Raw genomic sequence first — 20601 nt, forward strand, 5'->3', positions numbered from 1 at the left:
TATATATTTACCTTTGCATTTATAAAACATTTAAATTTGCAATGCAAATCAAATAGTAAAATGAAACTACAAACACCAATTAAAGATTTATTTTTAAAATGTGACCTTTGGACACACTGGAGGATATAGGGAAAAGAGACAGAGAATACTTTATTCTTTGGGGATTGTCTTTCCCTTTAAGTTTTGTTTTTGAAGGAAAAATGGATTAGCATTTAATCTATCATTCTACTGATATAAGTATTTACACAGAATTGAAAGATTCAGAAAACAGTGATACCTTAGAAAGCTATGTTATTTCTTAGGCTTCCAAAAGTAGTACTCAGATATAATTGCTTAAAGCAGACTTCAAAAGATTTGATACACAAGCAGCCGCAGCAAATACATGGCTTTCTCTATTTTAATTATCCCTTTCTTCTAACAGGTTCTACAAGTCTTAAACATGAATAGAGATCAGAGGGGGAGCCAGATTTTATGTTTCGCCTACACTATTCTGAAAAGAGGGTAATAATTACAGAAGTGGCTGAAGCTTGCATGGTGGTTTGTTTGTATAAGTGAAGTACTCCCCCAGTGTTTCTCTTCTCCAAGTTCAACGATTAACTCCACTTAAAACCCAATTCTTGTGTGTCTGTTGACAAAAATCTCTGCAACATAAAAAGATTTAATAGTAATACTTGGCATAAATATTTTGGGAAAATGAACTGAGTATCACATCACAGTTGAAAGGCAAACTTCCCAGCCAACAGAACAGTTTTATCAAAGTCCAAATTCTGATGTTCTTTTACTGTGGCAAAATCAAAATTAGTGATAGCTTATAAGAAGGCCTTTGGTCAAGGTGAAAGCATTTACATATTGTTATTTGTCCTATTGCTGGGACATAGTAAATACTCTATTATGGCAAGACTCTATGCTTCTTTACTCAAAACCATAAAGTATATTGCTCTTCTGTTTCACCAAATTTAAAGCTGCCCTGGTGAATATATAATTTTCATTTGCAGTTTAAAAAAAAAAAACAAACAACAACTTCACACCTTACATTTATTTAGAAGCTCTCTGCCTTATCACTGCTCTAGTTATTTAAAGCATTGCCTTTCTGTTTTATCAGTGATCTTTCTCCCTTCTCCTTTACATTTTCAAAGATTAAAAAAAAAATAAAAGTAACTATTCCACTGACATTATTCTCATAACACATACCGAACTGATCTGAAAACATTAGATTTGCCAAATTTCTCCTGCATGTTGAACTGGAATCTAAATATGGCTCCTTTATTTATGAGAGTGGAGGCTTATTTATCAGAGAGAGGATTTTTTGGAGGATTTTCCTAATGACTGTGGTGAAAGCAGCTAAGAAATTTGAATTAGTTTTTAATTTTTAGAACATCAATTTTCAGACAATTTTTGGACATATAATTAAGCTTGAAGTTAATTATCTGTTTATGAGAACTCTCTTAATGCATGGCTTTCACTGCAGAGAGGCTGTGCAGCCAGGCTGTAATCTGAGCCCAGCACTGACACTGCTGCCAAGCCAAATGGCTCCTGCATGCGCCGCAGCCCCAGAGCACAGGCCGGGGGCAATCCTACACAGACCTCCAACAGAGGCAAGAGCCAGTGGGCGAGAGCCCCAAGCTCTTACGCCCAAGCTTTGCTTTCATGTCCACAAATATGATCAGAGTGAACCCGCACAGATGGGGAATCCCCTCACAAATGGGGGGGCTGGGGTCCTCATTTGTTATCACAGGTGGAAATCCAGTTAGAAATGCATCCCATAAACTGGAATATTGTGTCAGCAAAAATTCCTGTTTTCTTTCATTTTTAATTCTCAAAACCTGGAGCTTTTGTGTTGGGCTGTTGCATGATTTCAGCAGATATTTGTGAAGTTCAAAGGAAAATCCCTCTAGAAGTTATTACATTATGAAAAATGAGATCACAATAGTGCTTTGCCTGTTTTATGAATACAGCTAAGATTATTCTAAAACTGGCTAAGTTTCAGCCTCATATTTCCCTTATTTACGTCATGCTAGAACTTCAAGATACTGTTCTGCCTGAGCCCTCCTGCACTGAGTGCAGGGTAGCGTCCCAAAGAGCTGTCATCAACTGCTCTGATCCTGCAGACGTTTACAATATACTTGATCGTAAGCAGGTGAACAGTCCCTACTGAAGTAACATAAAAGAAAATTAAGTCAGAGGTAATAGAAATTTTGCCTCTATTTATGTGCAACAAGTTTTTTAAAGACTCCCCGAATTGCACAGCGAACCTTGCACAGACCCCAAAGTCTGTCATTTTTTACTTACTTGAACAATGTCTAGAGGTTTTATCACCACAGAGGTGACAAGTCCCACAGGTAAATACATCTACACTGCCTGAGCACCAAGAGCATCATTACACACTGCCCCTGTAGTGATACCTGCTGGCACCCACCTTGTCAACAAGCTGAAGCTACATCTGTTCATTGCTCTCCTCATTTCACACATATTTCAAACCTAAGCTCATCAACCCAGTGACTATAGGCAAAAATACCACATGTGATTCCTAACCCATTTCCTCTGCACACATAGGAATGAATCATCTCTTTTGTGTCATGCACATGTCTTTCGTTCTGTTCATCCTAACACACTCCACATCATTTTGTAGTTTAAAGTTATTCCTAATTAAAACATGCTCTAACGAAAATAAAAGGAAACTCCAAATAAAACTATTTACATGCAGTTAAACCTAGAAAACGAAACATTCAAAATAACATAGATTAGAAGGCAAATGCTTAAAATCCTGTATAGATAGATTGATATAATCGTGAAGTTGATTGCTAAAATGGGTGGAACATCTCCAGATTTATACTAGCAGAAACAAAACAATCTATCAGTTCCTAAATTTACTAAATTAAGTTATTCAAGAGCTCTTACATGTCTGTTGCGTAGATAAAAATATTAGCATGTTGCAGATATCTACACACATCATACAGGATTACACTGTGGTTAGAAGAAATATTCTGATGAAAATACAGCCATGGATTTAGGCTATGTGTTAAAGAAGTATTTCTCAAGTATCACACATTCTTTTCTCCATAAGAAGTATCCACACATTTTCAATACCTGTGCTGGCCTATACAACAAGACTACTGTTTTTTGTACAGATAGAAACAAACAGGATGACTGCATTAGTTCTGAAATTGTCTCCTACTTATTCCCGACTTATTCCACTAAAGAGGATTTGGTTTCTGAGTTCTGTTTTAGGATAACTCTTATTTTATTTGATTCTCCATGTTAAGTTGCTAACAAAGACTAATGAAGAACTGGTATTTTCACAAGAGCTAGAATATTCTGCTCTTTAGTTAGCATAAAATCCTGTATATTGAACATGTCTTTAGACAGGTGAATTATATGTTAGGTGGATTTGTGCTTTTCATCTTAGCCTGAACTTCTCTCATGAACATTGAGCTAAATTATTTTGATGGCATTCAGGAGCTAACCATTGAATTGTATTATGTTAATATTACAAGATATCTACATTCATACATAGCAAATGACTGTGCTATAGTTTACTTAATATTTTGCGTTATTATATAAATATGCATATTGTATGCCAATGTATTAGTTCCCTTTTTCCCCTTGGTGTTTAAGTTTAAGATTGTACTGAAGCCCTGTTGATACAATAATTGAGGTTAAGCATGTGCATAAGTGCTGTTTGAGATGGGCCCCTATTCCCCAATGTGCTGTTCATCTCCGGTAGATGATAGAAGATTGCTTTTATCTTTGCTCATTAATATAAATACATTTTATTCTCTTTTTACACTAGCTATGTGCCACAAGACCGTTTTTATGATTATGTCATTTATAGTCCTGCATATTTCAGGAATATTCCATATAACAATATCAGGAATTACACCTGAAAATGTAGTAATTCACACTTGAAATACTGTTCTTGGGGAAATAATGATTTCTAACATTAAAGTACATTTCAGTGCACACAATAGGGATTAATTAAGATTAAGTAACTAAACTTTAACTCTGTATATCCTGGCCTTGAGCTTCATTGTGCCACTTTAGTATTGGGTTAATACAGTATATAGATTGAATATTTGCTAGAATGTTTGTGAATAAGCGATTCTCATCTCCTTTGTAAGGAAAATTGACTCCATTAGTAGAGAGAAGACATATCAAGCTGATTACATTAAGTCATAATCCTCTATTGAGGCATCAGACAATGACATTGTTAACATTAGTATGCAATATTTATTATAAATAAAAGAGGCTATTGAGACTTTCAATCCATAAGCAGCTCTGGGTGGATGACTTCACTGTAGGAACACAGTGGAGTTATAATGAGGATAAAAGACTTATTTATACATAAGTATGTTCTCATTAGTAATTCTGCACTAGCATGTAACAGATACAACTGGAAGACCACTAGAGTGGGTTTTACTATTTATTGTTTGCACTTTGACTGTGAATATTTAGTTTAAAAAAAGAGAAAAAAAATAGTTTATTGTACCATGTATTATTAATTCTCATGAATGAAGAATTATTCAATTTTTATGGGACACAATAACATCCTATCACCCCATGTCATGGAGATCCAGTGGGCCATTAAATTGGACCTTGCTAAAAACAGGGAATCAGTTTTTAAGAGGTCCTTCCAGCACATGCTGTATGCTCAGACTGCATCGTAGTGTGTTGCAAGATTTCTTACTGATCTGCCTGTGTATTATACTTTCTCTTAAACAGCATTTTTGATATGTTTCTTAACAATATAGTCAAGGACCAACCCACATTGCACAGAAGGCACCCAATCAACTGCCTTCAGTCCCTTCCAAGATCACTCTCACTGACTCTACTGATTAATGCCTTACAGCCTATCGGAAGAAAATTCGGCCTAGCTTATCAGCAAATTGTCTGTACTACCTCACATTGCCTTACTACTGAAAGCATCTGCCTCCTGTCTGAAGACTGCGTTTAATTTTGGAGTGCTGTTTCACATTCACCTTCATCAGGCAAAGCCTAACAAAATTATGGCAATGTTTCAAAGCATGTATCCACCCTTCAGATTGGACTAAATTTTTGTTCAAAATCCATCCTCCCTGTTTGGCTAGCCTAATTTGCTCTGTTTAATTTATTTTCAGTGTTCTGAAACAGGTCAGCTTTTAAAATCTTCAGCATATTCGAGCATATTTCATTATTAATGGAGTTATGGTACAAGAAAAGCATGTGTATACCATTTGGAGAATGTTCTCTATGTAACAAGGACCCACCCCACAACTGCTACTTAACAGAACAAACAAAACAAATGCACAAACAAACAAAAAATACACAAAAAGTACAACAACCAGAAAGCTAAGGTACTGTATTATTTTTATCTTAGAAGAATGAAGTTCATCAGGTATTCATTCCTCATCTTGGGAATTACATTGACATGGTTAATCTCTTTCTAAAGCTGCCATTTAAGTTGATTACATGTAAGCTGACTGGTAAGAAAATATTATTCACATTGAAAACAAATAATTTAATTTAGAATCATTCAGCTTGGCAGCAAAAGTCCTTACCAACAATTACTGAGAGAAGATGAGAAGAATTCTACTCTACCTCCAAATGTGGATGAAAAAACTGTCTTCTATTTTAGCTGTTCATTTTCAATGAAATCTGTGGGTTTTTTTTGTTTTGTTTTGTTTTGTTTTTTTTTAATTAAAAAAAAGCCAACACCTTGAAAAATACTACTTGCTGTGACTGTAGCAAAATGGGCTCCCCTTTTCTTTTGTTTGTATAAACTATTATTTATTCTGTTGAAAATAGGATGTACAAAAAAGCTTTAATTTGAAAAGCCATTTACTATTTTAAAAAGACAGTATTTCCAGCTACATCTGCTTATAGGAACTAGATGTATGGTAAACTTAAAAAAAAAAAAATTAACACAGCTGACCTAAATTACCTTCATTTCCTATACCCTTCCTGTCACCATACTTGTGAACTTGCACACTGTTTAAAGAGATAAGAAGATGAGAGTCTGAAGCTCTTATTATTATATAGTTTAAGAGAAAATACAGAGGCAGTATGATTTTAATATAGTAGAAATACCATGCCATTTATATCCTACTACACTGGGCAATTAGATCTAAATTTATTGAGTTTTGAGAAAGTTCTAACAAGATATCCCCACTCAAATATCCATTATCTCCCCCCCCCCCCCCCCAGTCTGTGATGACTGCCTGAAAGGAACAGAAATACGAACTTCCTAATTTAAGTGAAACTATTCCCATTTTTAAAGATCCATTTGTGTATACATTACCTTGCAGAAGTACACAGTACAGATTTTCAGACTACTCATTTGGGATTCAAGATAAGAGCTTCAACATATTAAGTAACAAATCATTTTTAAGTACTTCCAAGTTTATAATTCCAATTGCTCTGTGCAAATGATACACAATTCAGCTGGGCTTGGAAGGTATTCCCCACTACCTCTCCTGTCAATCCAGTTCTTAACTCTTTCACTCCCCAGGAATCCAGTCCCAGTCCCAGTCCCCTTCAAACCACTAGAGAAAGGTTCCCACTGATTTCAGTGGAACCTAGATCAATACAGATGTTAAATTTAGATAGATAATTATTTTCCTCTGATTCTTGCATTTATCACACATAAAAACAACACAGTTTTGTTTCTCTATTTTTTTCCCCACAGTAATCTAGGTGGCTGGTGTATTTGCAATCTGAAAAAACAGATCTCTTCTTGCAGACAGCAAGTTTCCACGTCTACCTCAAAAAAAGTATAACAAATCTATTCAGAACTCAGTACACGTTCTTTCTATTCACAACTCCTTTTTTTTTTTTTTGTTTGGTGACAACCTAGGCAATAATTCACAGCTCACTTGGTCTCCTAAATAACCCTCTTTATATTTACATAGTAGGCATTCCCCCATTACCCAGCAGGATTCAGCTGTATTGGCAGGCAGTGATTAGGCATTCTTCAGATGTTGGAGGTTTAACATACCCTTCTCTAGTTAGTGTTTCTGAAAACACCTTGTATGGTTACCATCTCAGCAAATATACAGCAAATCTTGACAATTTAACAATACTAAACTGTGTCATTTTGCAATTTTAAAGTAGTTCCTTCTTTGGGTCCCATCCAGGCTCCCACATAAAGCCTTTAAAGCTCAGAAGCATTTTGCCCAACAGAGGATTGTTATGTTTGTTTCTTCTGCTAGAAATTAAATGAACTACTTGAGTCTCTTTGCTAAAATTTCTAACTGTATACTTGCTTTTCATTATGTACTACAGTTACTTTAACCCAGCATCACCAAGAATTCTAGGGGAAGAGAAAATGATTCAAAAATGCATCCTCTGTTGATGTATGGAGAAAAGTCATTTTAGGAAATAAATGAACTAGAATAAAGATAGCAAAACCCAGTCTAACTCCCACAAAATTGACACTTACACTAGAAGGTATCTTTCTCTACAAAGATGCAACCTGAGCACAAAAGAGACAAATTTCCAGGGCTCATGGTCTTGCTCCTATTGAGGAGCTCTCTCAAATGACTCCACTGCCTACACAAAGTCACTAAGTCACTGCTCTGCAGCCTTCCTTCACACTGACATCTCTAGTGCAAATGGGACCTATAGGGTCCTTTACACCTTCCCTTTCCTAACACATAAGCCACAGAAACAACAGTACCTCTTAGAATTCTTCAGTAAATGCCAAGTTATATTACGGAAACTGGTAGGAGTTTAGAAGAAAACAGAAAAGTTGATTCATATTTCCATTACTGATGTTCATCACTGGCAATTCTATTTGTTCCAAAGAAACCTCCAAACAAACCTGGGGTGACAGATTGCCAATCATGCCTAGAGCCGTTTGCATCCTATGAGCCTTGAATTTACACAAATGTTCAAAACTGTATTTGTTTACTGAACGAACAAGTATTTCAAAGTAATATACTAAGAATGCTTAGAGCGGCAAAAAATCTCAAGGAAAGTGATTTTGTTTTGAAGGACAGAATAGAATGCAACTGTCTTTTAATTTAATTTTGAAGTCTTTTCCTTATAATATTATTTGGAAGTTAAATTATGGTACATGTTTCTCTGATGAGAACCTGGGTCTTCATTATGCATTGCCTCACGTGTGTCATATGCAATGCTACTAGATATGTCCAGATATTCAAGGAGCAATTTCCAGGCAATTCTTAAAACAAGAGCGTTTTACACTGATGACGTAACATGAAAAGTATGTGATGTTATTTAATCTGCAAATGTATTTCTCATGTTAACAAAATTAGTAAATTCATTTTGCAATCTTTAAGACCAATAAGCACTCGAGGTACGTATTTCCCACATTTACGAAGTTCAGGTAACACTGACACCATCAAACTGCACCTTGTAATAAAAGGAAAGGACCCCCAAATCCACTAACTGTTTGGGTTTTCTTTAATCAAAGTGAGTAATTCTTAAGTTATAGCTGTTCACATGGCATCCCATACCTCCTGATGTCTTCTCTTTCACCTTTAACAATTTGCATGGGAGAATATCCCTGTATCATTTGAAATGCTTTTATAACAATGTTTCTTTTAAACTTTAAAATTCAAACTAATAAAAGTAATATCCTATTAAAAGAAATCGTGGATGAATAACAGTATTTTAGGATGCTAATTGCTCATGTTACTTGCCATCCTTGAAACATATGCTGAAAACACTCAAAAATGTTCAGAAATGCCTCTAAGTCATAAATCTTTTACAGGTACAGTTATGCGAGAGCAGCAATAGGAAAAACACATTCAACATCTGGAGTCATAGCAGTTTACTGAAGTAAAATTGCAAAATTAAATTTAGATGAACTTAATTAAAAAAGGGATCCACTTTAATATGGACATTCATCAAGTTCTCATTGAAAGCCTTTCTTGCCTCAAGAAAATATAATAAAGCATGAAAACAAAAAACAAACAAAGGCTGAAATGAAGTGCGAAGGGATAGTCAAAAAAGAAATGCAGTCAGAAAGAGCTCTTTTTTCCTCATTTTAACACACATACACAAACGTTTCCTTTAATTGTATTATATATATAATACACAATATAATCTATCATATTGTACTGGTTTTTGATTTGAAAAGTGAGCTGGTCATCTGTATGCCCTGAAGGTCATTAACCCTTCTGAGGAATCTGCTACACATTTACTGGTAACGAGAACAAGTAACTCTCTCCCTATATGTACTTATATACCTACAGTTAGTCAACTTTGTCTCCTAGAACCTAATGAACTTTAGCTAAAAACAGTTAGACTTGTTAGTGCTTAAATGTTTGTTACCTGAGTTGCTCCTGCTGCAGTGAGCAGTAGTTCTGTCACAGAGCTGAGACTTTAATGACTTGTAGTGGATTTTCATTTGCCCTAGCTAAGAGTTAACAAACGAGGCTCTTCTGCTTTTGTTTACTTGGTCATTAATGTCTCCTGTTTACAGAGGAAAAAGATCTAGTAGTTCAGCACCAGTCACTTCTAGCTTCCATGACTTGTGTCTGTCAGAACAGCATTGACTTTCAGCTCCAACTTACAGAGCATACAGAATGTAATAGCATCAAATAACAATTTGAAAAAAATAGAATAGTATTATGAGGACCACCTTTCAAAACTCCTGTGATAATTTGTTGTTCTGCATTTGTTGTTATTTATGATAACACATTGTTATGCTTATTTTTATAGGAAAAGAGTGTGATTGGACAGGAATACTAGTGCTGTTGAATACATCTTGGGCCCCTTGCTACAAGGACATCGAGGTGCTTGAGCGAGTCCAGAGAAGGGTGACGAAGCTGGTGAGGGGTCTGGAGAACAAGCCTTATGAGGAGTGGCTGAGGGAGCTGGGATTGTTCAGCCTGGAGAAAAGGAGGCTCAGGGGCAACCTTATTGCTCTTTATAAGTACATTAAAGGAGGCTGTAGCGAGGTGGGGGTTGGCCTATTCTCCCATGTGCCTGGTGAGGGGGAACAGGCTAAAGTTGTGCCAGGGGAGGTTTAGGTTGGATATTAGGAAGAATAATTTCTTTACCGAAAGGGTTGTTAGGCATTTGGAATGGGCTGCCCAGGGAAGTGGTTGAGTTACCATCCCTGGAGGTCTTCAAAAGACATTTAGATGCTGAACTTAATGATATGGTTTAGTGGAGGACTTGTTAGTGTTAAGTCAGAGGTTGGATTTGATGATCTTGAGGTCTCTTCCAACCTAGACAATTCTGTGGTTCTGTGATCTTTAAACTGAAGCAGAGATTCTACTGATCTACTTGGTTAATGACAATAAATTGCTAGAGGAATTATGAATAAATATTTTGTTTCCATATCAGAAGAGTCCTAATTTTTTGAGGAGCACCCTAATTCAAAAAGTATTTATATTTCAATAGCCTGTAATGGACAGGACTTGGAAGTAGTGTTACTTGACATCTGTTTCACAGTGAACTAAAAACAGCATGATTATGACTGAAGTAGGTGAGGTCAAAGGGCTGTCCATACTCTGCCTATAATAATGTGCAACAGCCAATGTTAAGGGGAGGAGTACAGCACATGGTGATGTTTCCCCCCCCCGCCTCCTCTTTCTCCAAGGCCAAAAAAACCTAATGGATATGTAGCATGATGGTGAGAATCATTTTGAGAGAATCAAAAAAAGAAGCAAGAATCAAGAAGCATCACAGGCAACATTATAATCCAAAAATTAGTTCTTTCCTACCTGAAAAACCAAACAGATACACACCATGTGATTTTGTGTAGAATACTGCACAGTACTCAGCTAGAGTTTCCTAGAAAGTAGATTCCAAAACAAAACGTGCAGTGGGACTCAGCTGTCCCCTCCTCTTTTTCACTTTTACTATAGCTGTGAATTTCTCTCCAGAGCAGAAATTCTGAGCTTCAAGGTGCAACCAGACCACATCGCATCACAAGGTCTCCACAGCAGCACAAAGGGTGTAGGGCAACATCTGAGAATCTGGACCAAGGTTTGAACAATCAGACTAATTACAACAAAGACAGCATTAGAGGTGAAAGTAATTTCTAGTTTTACATCTTATTTGCTCTGTTTTCAAAACTTCTGAATTTCCTTTTTGTGCATTTTACTTTCTCTTTGGAGCCTGTCCACCATCCTTATGTAAATGGTTACATCATTTTACATGTATAACGTCAAACATTTTGAGAGCAGTTACATTAGTTGAGAGAACAATAAATATGACCTTTTTGATTTTACTCTGATGAAAATTCCTCAGAACTTGTGTCCTGAGCTCAACCTTGTACAGATCAATATACGTTCTTATATCTATCTGTGTATAGGTCAAACAGAATTACTCCTCCCGCCCTCCCCACAATGTAGTTTTAGTGCAACATTACAGAAAACAATAATAATCTAATATGGTTTACTATAGCATCTTTAGATCTTACCACTGAGACTGAATGTGAAGATCCTTAAATTGCTGGCATCAGGTTCCTGTAGAGATTGGCACAAATTCAAATGGATGATCCTGCCAAAATTCAGAAGAAAACATTCATCAGACATATGATTATTTTTAATCACACTTTCCCAATACCCATGGAAGCCTCACTTTATAAACGCTTACTGGAGGCTTAACGATAAGGCCACTGAAATAGGTCTGAATGCAACACACCAGCACCTTGACTATTCAGATGACTGCAAACCTGAATACTGATTCCCACACAGTATTTTCTACATAAAACCTGTCCTTTTATGAAGGCAACAGACCAGATTTTACCAGGAAAAGTAATTGTATTGCACAATCAGTTATAAAAAACTGCACTGGAAAAACGGCTAATGGAAAAAAACAAACAAAAACACAAAAAATTGGTCAACCCCAAGTTAATGGAGCATACACTCATACACAGTTCATTTTCATTCCAGATCAAAGATGTTTTGAAGTTCAAATAAATTTGCCTCCTAATAGTTTTAATACAGGATTATCTCTCTTAACATCTAAAAAATAACATTCAGAGTTGGCATTTAACAGCTTATTTGTACTGCAGCACTTTGGGGACAAGCAAACTTGTAATTTCTACCATATGTGGAACATTTCTTCCATAACAGTATTGAAGTTCCTATACAAAAAATCATGACTGAGAAAAACTCCAGGAAAAGGAGTACTTCACTAAATACATATATAATATATAATTGAATTGCATCAATTATAATTATTTAAATACCTATTATTTTGTAAATATAAATATGTATATGCATAAATTGGTCTCCTTGAGGTTTACATGGTTATTTTTCAAATTATTCTTGTTCATGAGAACGTAAAAACTACCTTGAAGTGAAAGCAAAGTAGAAATGGACTTGATGACACGAAATACATAGGTAGGTGGAACCATGCTCTTGGCTCAGACCAGTTTTATTAATTTGTAGCACCCAAATCCAAGTTGCCTCTATACAATAACAGCAGCTCTAAAATCCTCTGAAACCTACAAAGCAAATTCAGAACAGGAAAAAAAAAGTAAGGATCTAACATTGGGCTCCAGAAGAGTACAGAATGTCTCAACATCTCTTCCTTCCTCTTTTATTCAAGCTTCCAATGAAAATATTGCCATTTTCACTCTATAACAACAAATTATTTCTAGTGAGATGTTCAAAGGCATGTAAGAGAACTGGGCGTCCAATTCCCTCAGGCAGTTTTGAAAAGTGCACGATTAATATCTTACATAGCTCCTTATACATCAAACCATTTCCTGGTGCACTTCACATTAATCTTTAATCTAGACACTTTAATCTTCAAGTCTTCATACAATAATCTTCAATGAAAGGTTCTTTCTGGGAGTTTACAGTATATTTAACACAATTTAAAAACTACTAGTGCATTGCCCTAGTTTTTAATACCCAGAAAATGTTTTATAAATTAGATCAACTACAACCTGGCCAAGGTTTCTGCATTTTTAATATCTTTGGAGGGAGATTACAACAAATGGGTGCTGGAGGGAACGATTTAGCTGCTTAAGCATCAGTTTGAAATACTGTAAATCACCCCAGAACTTCATCTGTAGATCCCAGAGTTCATTCAAGTGCTTCACATTTTCCAAGGTAAGGACCAGTATCTCTGTATATGCTACTGGGGAAAACAGCATATCCTACAGTGTACGCTGCTCTGTTTTGGCAGCACTCTGTGTGCACATCTGACCATGGACATAGTTTCCATATCTGTGTTTTTGCCAAAAATATTAGCTGTTGGACTAGCGTGCCAGGCCCATTCTGCGGGGATATAGCCATGACTTCAACTCCTCCTGGACTTTACTGTTCCCTTCAGTGCTATTTACTTTACCATAGCACCTCCAAATCCTACTTACAGACCAGGACCTGACAGCATTAGCCCTATCCAAATGCACAGTGGGAAAAAAACAACTCTAAGTATACAGTAAAATTATACAGTAAATTCAGGACAAAATGCAATAGTTAGGAGAAAAAAAGACAATAATAGTCATTATGATAGTCTTTTTTTTTTTTTTCCCCTCTAGGTAGAAGGGTGAAGGCACAGTTCAAGAAGAAATTTGAAGAACCAGTTTTGCAGATGTATCTTAAGACTTTTGACAGGAGAAAGCAAGAAGGTGCTGACTTGAAAGTGAAAGCAGAGATGGAAATGGATGTCACGACAAACTAAGGATCTGCTGCTTTCATACTGACAAGGGAATGACATGGAATAGAGAAAAGGAAAATTGTCTGTGTAAAATCAAAACGGGAGAGGCACATAGCACCTAAGTGCTATGGTCAGAAAGTGATATGGCCAAAGAAAGACACTAGGAAAATGATCTTTCTAACAGCATTATTTGAGCTCAATAAGCTTGTGATTGTTGATATTTGAGCAAGTAAATTCACAGTGGAAGAAATCTAAGAGACAACACAGATGGCCAGAAAAGACCATGTATGCCAGCTGGATTTGAGGTGGCAAAGAGAAATCTCAGTTGAAGACAATGCTCAGGTGATGAATGTAGATAATAAGTGAGATGGTAGATTATTTACAGACATTGTGAGAAAGAGTAATTGAGAGTGTTTCTGCAGAAAGAGTAAGGGCCAGTGTTTTAGTGATATTGGCTTTACATACCACTCCAGTATCTGCACAGAGAAACTTTGATTTTAGTTTGGGTAGGAAGAGGCAGGCTTGAAGTACAGATGTTCACATATTTCCTAATCAGCCTCAGAAACATGGTAGCTGAATCTATGCTTGCAAGCGAGTCTCCTCATGGATAAACTAGGAAAGACATCAAAACCTGACTGTTCTACAAACTCCTGCAGCTGGAGAACTGATAAGACAGATTCACCGAAGGGCACAAAAAGGAAAGGATAGAGTCCTGGCAGCCAAAAGAAAAAGGATTACAGTAAGATCAAAGTTGAAACATTTATTTCAACTGGTAGCCAAAGTTGTGGTAGCCAAAGGTGCAGTACTAAGTGGACTGGAAAAGGTCATTAGAGACTTGTTTGAGCAGTTTCCGTTAAGTACAAATAATGGGAATTAGAGGACAGTGACTGTAAAGTATGGTCCATGTGTTCAGGGATGAGAGCTTATTAGAAGGGCAAGAGTGGTAAAAAGTGCAACATTCCAAAGAAGTTAAAGAGTAATGCAAAGTTCGATTGTGAAACAAAAGAGAAAGAAGAAAGTGACAGACTGGAAGGAAAAAAGGATAGGCTGGGGTCAATTCATAAAGCAGATGAGAACAATTTGAGACAGGTTAGAGGACTGTTTCGGCACAGAACAATTAATGAAAGGAGGAGTTATGAAGATCATATTTATCCATTTTCACTGAGAAGAAATTGTCAAGATACAGAAGAGATTGGACTGTGCACTTAGTCACATGGTCTGAACTTTTGGGTAGACCTGTGCGGTGTCAAGAGTTGGACTTGATGATCCTTAAGGGTCCCTTCCAACTCAGGATATTCTATGATTCTATGATTCTACATCTTATAGAAAATTGTTGTGGGAGAAGGTTTGAGGAATGAATCAAAAGTGGCAAAGAGGAGGTTAGGACTGCAGGTACAGATTTCAGTTATAGTAGCTAGGCATTTTGCAGAATTGAGAGGACTGTGCAGTGGAGGAAGTCACCTTGGTCACAGGATTTCTGCTTGAAATGTTTTGTTGCACAAAACAAGTATAGACAGTATCTATAAGAACTGCAGTCATGACTTTGGTAGATTCATGGGGAAGCCAGATGCTGAACTTGATCAGTTTGAGAACATCACGTTAGTGTAGGGAGACCAAGGGAGGAGAGACAATAAAGAAATTGCTGGACTTTTTCACCCCTTGCTAGACCAAGTCATAAGTGGGTCTTTATTTTATAACCCTCATGGTGTCTGTGACTGATGAAAAAACTTGACATATGGATGAGTTCAATTTACCATGGAGATGCAGCACTTCAAAAATAGTAGCAAATCTATAAAAGGTTTTTGAATATCTGGCTTACATTCAGACACCTGAATAGGCTAAAAGATAGTCGTATTTGTTCCACTATGCTTTTCATCTTAAGAAAAACTCCTGTGATTTGTACATTAAAGAGAAACATGAAATATTTCGTGTTTGTGGGACATGACTGTTTCAGTATGAAGACTTGAACATTTGATGATTTTGGCTGTAATTTCCTTCTTCTTCACAATCAAGTGGATTCTAGGGGTCTGGTTCATCAAGAAAGATGCATTACTCATCACATTTCTGTAATGCAGAAGGATCTGAGCACATGTAATATAAGCAGCAGCGAGCCTCTCAAAGTTTTGACAGACAATGGCTGATAAGATGTCTGAGAAAGCTAATGTTATGATGTATATAAGGCAAATTTATAGTCCTGGAAAGCAAGGAAGAGCTTAGGAATAATATAAGCACTTAAGTTCCAGAAAGCGTAGTGAAAGTAAGCTATCATATAACACTGAGAACTGATTTTGTGGATGAAGATATTTTCTTATTAATGATTAGGATAAGATTTAACCATTTTGGCAGAGTCAGAAATTCAGACTAAAGGAGAATGAGAAAAAACTCCAAGTTTTAATAATGATAGTCTTAATCTTAAGCTACAAATGCACATTCAGAATGCAACAATCAGCTCAGAGGACTGAGTGGATGATTCCCTAAAGATGCAATTTATATTGCAAATCAAAAGGGTCTGTGATGATACCCATGACTTTAGCTTCTAAGTTGTACATCACAAATGATGGCAATAAGCACAACAAAGAAATGCCTTAGCAAGAGAAACATCAGTCTTGACTAAGCACTGACAAGCACTTTCAAAGACTTAGATTTGAAAAACAGTAAAATAGTTGAACTGATAACGTCCTGAAGTTTGCTAAGAACCCAATGCTTAATTTTACTTCCTAATATAGTCAACTTGCTTGAATAGGTTACCATAAAATACTCATTAATTTATATATCCATTAGATTAGTCTGTGTAAAATGCGTATTTGACAACATAAGAAATCCCATAGCACCAAACATAGCATTTTAGAATTGGATTTCTAGTCATTTTTGCTCTCCTTCACAAACCTACTATTCATCTATTTACATGTAAATGCACTGACCATATAATTTTCCATAATAATAATAATTTGTATTCATTTAGATGTATATACATATATGAAAAAGCTAAATCTGTCTACCTTGAATAAAAATCGATTTCTGCACTTTATTGCAAACGAATGCAGCTCAGTATAGCAACACCTGCTAGTACATCTAACAGTGGTATAAAACACTGTAAAATTACCACTAGTGTTATTTCCTAGAAATAATGGAAATCCATTATTGGAATTGGTCATGTAACACAGATACCACAAGGTTTCAATACAGCATAGAAAAGCAGCATTTTAAATTTTTATGGGGGGACGAAGAAGGTGTGAGGAGATGTGAGCTATGCCAAACACTGCACTGCTCTTAATGCTGTGAAATATGTGGAAGCAAGGTTAATTGAAAACCTGAAGTAATATAAGTTCAGCCTTTAACAGGAATACGTATGGTGTATAAAGCTCCATTGAGCCCAGGTGGATAAGTGAACATTTTTGATGCACATTAGTTGAAATGAAGAAGTAGAAGCAGATAATAGGTATTACTAAACTAGAATATTCTGAAGGCCTGGAACAGAAATAGAAAAAACACCACCATGGAAACATTTAATAGATTACCTTTTCTTCCCATCCCAGAGAATAGTAGGTCCCCCATTTCCCTTTAGTCACAGCTTCTTATTGGCTATGTTTATCATCCCTCTAGGCAAGAAGGGGTGGCTTTCAGAGCCAGAGTTTAGACAATGTTATAAATGAAGTCTCAACTCAATCTGAATTTTGTAATATTTATACTTATAAAAGGTATAAAAGGCAAGTAAACAGCACTGGGTGTGCGGGGAGTCCACACTCCACCAACACGCACACAGAACATCAAACATTCTAAATATATAGAACATAGCTTTTACATACTAAACGCAAGTATGCCTATACATACATACAATCAGGAAAGGTAACAAACAATCCTTTAAGTTCCATGACTTAAGAGTCTACATTTTCCATTCCTTTTCTTGATTACTAACAAGTCTCCGTTTTCCATTCCTTTTGAACATTATGTCTTGCTTTAAGTTCTCAAGCAACTCGGTCTTCAGGCCTTATGTATCCCATTCTTCCCGGATCGAAGAAAAACATATCCATCTGCTTTTCAAGGCCAATGAGGCCTGGGTCAAAAGGCACATCCAGGTGAACAGGGGGCATAACAGCAAAAGCCTGCAATGGCTGTAGCAGCAGAGGGGCCCATGGCGTAGCAGTCGGATCAGTAAAGGAGCCCGCAGTTCCCTCACTGTCTGGCAAGCCACACGTTTCTGACTGTGGTCCCACATGGCTCTTTAAGGCCTCAGAGATTGCTCGCCAGGTGCTGAGCAATCCCACTGCAACCTTGTCATTTTTAGTTGCAGAGTCCCACACCTTGACCTCAGTTTGGTCCTATATTACAGGCTCATAAACTGTCCAATTGTTAATAAGGAGGATAAGCTGTAAAGGTTACCAGGACAGTCTTTGTTCCTAAGGACGTATGATTCCCCATAATGCACAACTGCTTACCAGCGAGGGGCAGTTGTGTGCACAGGTCCACTTCTCTCAGCTCGAGCTTCTTCCCAGCTCCAGTGCGCCTGTTTCCAATGACTTTCTGTACGAGCTTCTCTGAGCAGTTTGCTGAGTTTGGCCGAACCTACCTTCATGAGGCAATCAATATGCCTGTTCCCGTCCTGGTCTCCATTCTGCCAGCCTGTTGTCTTCACTTCTTTTTCCTGCTTCTTTATTGATGACATAACTTCATCGCGTTGCCTTTTTTATCTTGAGGGCAGGCCCCCCTCTTATACCCTTCTCTCCACAGCAGTCCTTTTCAAAACAACTTTTCATTGGTCAAACATCTTTGAACATAACAACAGCAGCAAACACCCAGAAACTTTCATGCCTTAATGGCTGGAGAACAAGAAACCAGCTGGAGAACAAGGAACCAGAGACTGCATGGAGTCTCCTGAATCACCCTTCTTTGTTCCCTCTAAACTCTTTTACATTCCTGATGGCCTCATCGTTAAGAGTCTAATGTTATCTCAACCACGGGCAATTCCAACCCCCCTGGCCACATTCCCAAATCTCCCCCTTCTTTATTAATATCAACCATTTTCTCGACATGAATTACTACTCCGTATATAACGCTATCTCCTGTCCCTGGCTGCTGTTCCAAAAGGACGCAAAGTTCAGACCTTCTGACTAACAAGTACATGAACTTAAAATGATGTAGAGGCCAGTCAGTCAGGATCCTAGAAGCACACAAAAGTATCAAGGCAGAGAAAGCTCTTATGAAGGAAAACTCCTAAAAAGGTGTTGTGACATCAAAATCAGTGAATTATACTTAGAAAGGGTGGACCTTTATATGCCCAAAAAGAGAGCGTATAGAGAGTTAATTGCAAAGAGCATGCTGATTACAAAAAACATGAGAAAAAAAAACAGTAATAGTGACACATAACATTTTATTAACAGCTATTACTTACTTATGTTGAAGAAATATGCTTTATCATTTGAAATTATAAAACAAAAGCTGTTCAATTAATTATCACCTCTGTATCAAAATATCCTTAGCATTTTATAGCAATATTATGCTCTCCTACATTTGAGCCTAATAGGCAGTAACAACTTTTTCCGCCCTATTTCTAGACCCTGCTGTAAGTAAAATAATATATTAAGGTTTGAATGTTCAGGAGGATGTATGTGAAAACCGATGTCTGCATTTCATTAGCTGCATCACAATTAACTTAATTGCATGGCTCGAACATACACATTAATATGCAACTCTGTGTGTGACAGTTTTGGAAATTCTGGCTCAAGTTAATGGTGTGTTTGTTGTACTTTCATTTTTCTTGCTACTGATATACAAAAGACTATCATAAACCTTTGATTTCACTGTTTAATAGCAGTGTGTTACTCTGTTAACAGGATCTGAAGGATCTGATTTATTCAGGCAAGGATTCAGCACCTTCCAAACCCCATTTTGTAAGCCTGAGCACCTCTGAATTAAAACCATTTCCTCCTTTTTCCAAGAGTCAGCTCACACAACCAGATGATGATAACATTCAAATTATAACTTAGAAGATACTAGGTTAAGAGCTAGAGAAGAAACACTTTCAAAGCAAAGCATTTAAGCTTATTTTCATCTGGTGATAGGCTTCAGAAGGATGGAGTATAGCAGACAAAAACTCAGTGACATAGACCTGAACCCCAACCTGGTAGCTCAGATGCTTGAGACAGTCCTTTCTGTAATGCACGTGCCTAAATCTATGAAGCCAACTGAGAAGGACATCTGCTCTAACATGAATATGCCTCCATCTCTAAGTCTCTCATTTAGAACCATCCCTCAGCCAAGGCACGGCAGTTCTTTGCTGTAGGCCCAATTCTTTCTCTAAGTCTTTCTCTCCAAACTCAGCTCTAGATAGAGATTTTTCTTTTTGACACAGAGAAGTATTGGTGTCAATAAGTATTTAGGGAATCACTATCATTCTTAATAAAATTAAAACTCTACATTAAGCTTGAAAGCAAAATGGTGTGTCAACAAACACTTTTTTTCATCTTCTGTCTGTATACTTGGTTATTTCAAAGGCATATTTAGGTACTTCCTCCATTTCAAGAGATTACCTTTGAAAACACATTTGGATGAATGCTACCCTTTTCCATGGAGATTTGGCTAAACATTTTTGTTAGAGCAATTTTTTTTTATCATGGTAATGCAATCAGTATCCCAGGAGGCTCATCCTTCACATAATGCCTGCCTGCAGTTCCACCTGCAAAGTTATATTATGGCAGTCTTCACAGATAAAGTACTGAAACTGTAATGTACAAAGCAGCACAATAATCTATCAGAGGATGTCTTAAAAAAATAAATAAAAAAGCTCCAACATAAATATTCACCGCAACCACCATGCTATGACAGTGCTTCATTTCAGGAACCAGTGTGTAATAAGCTGTATTGCTCATTCACTTAAAACAAATAGTTAGGAGATTCTGTGAGTGATTTCTATTTCCCGGACAAAGCAAAGAGCATTACCGTTTTGCAGAGGAAATGTGAAACTGTAGTGATCAAGCTGTGAAATGAATAAATATAAAGTCTATGAAGTGATTTACTATTCTTACTGCAGTTAGC

The 20601-nt window shown here is 36.8% G+C and overlaps 1 protein-coding gene across 11 annotated transcripts in view; it reads right to left on the reverse strand.

Annotated features, from left to right (window-relative positions):
- SEMA6D (semaphorin 6D) overlaps positions 1 to 20601 on the reverse strand; it is a 245777-nt gene that overhangs the window by 132675 nt on the left and 92501 nt on the right. For 8 of the 11 annotated variants that reach the window (XM_084531972.1, XM_084531971.1, XM_084531989.1 and 5 more), the window contains 3 exons: positions 12253 to 12406; positions 11375 to 11454; positions 10698 to 10928 (listed from right to left, as the gene is read on the reverse strand). The gene's annotated coding sequence lies outside the window, so the exon portion shown is untranslated. The remainder of the gene's footprint in view (positions 1 to 10697; positions 10929 to 11374; positions 11455 to 12252; positions 12407 to 20601) is intronic. The other 3 variants (XM_084531974.1, XM_084531973.1, XM_084531975.1) reach the window with 3 other exon arrangements.

The sequence above is a fragment of the Aythya ferina genome (genome assembly GCF_964211825.1).
Source record: "Aythya ferina genome assembly, chromosome: 11".
Taxonomy (NCBI): Eukaryota; Metazoa; Chordata; class Aves; order Anseriformes; family Anatidae; genus Aythya; species Aythya ferina.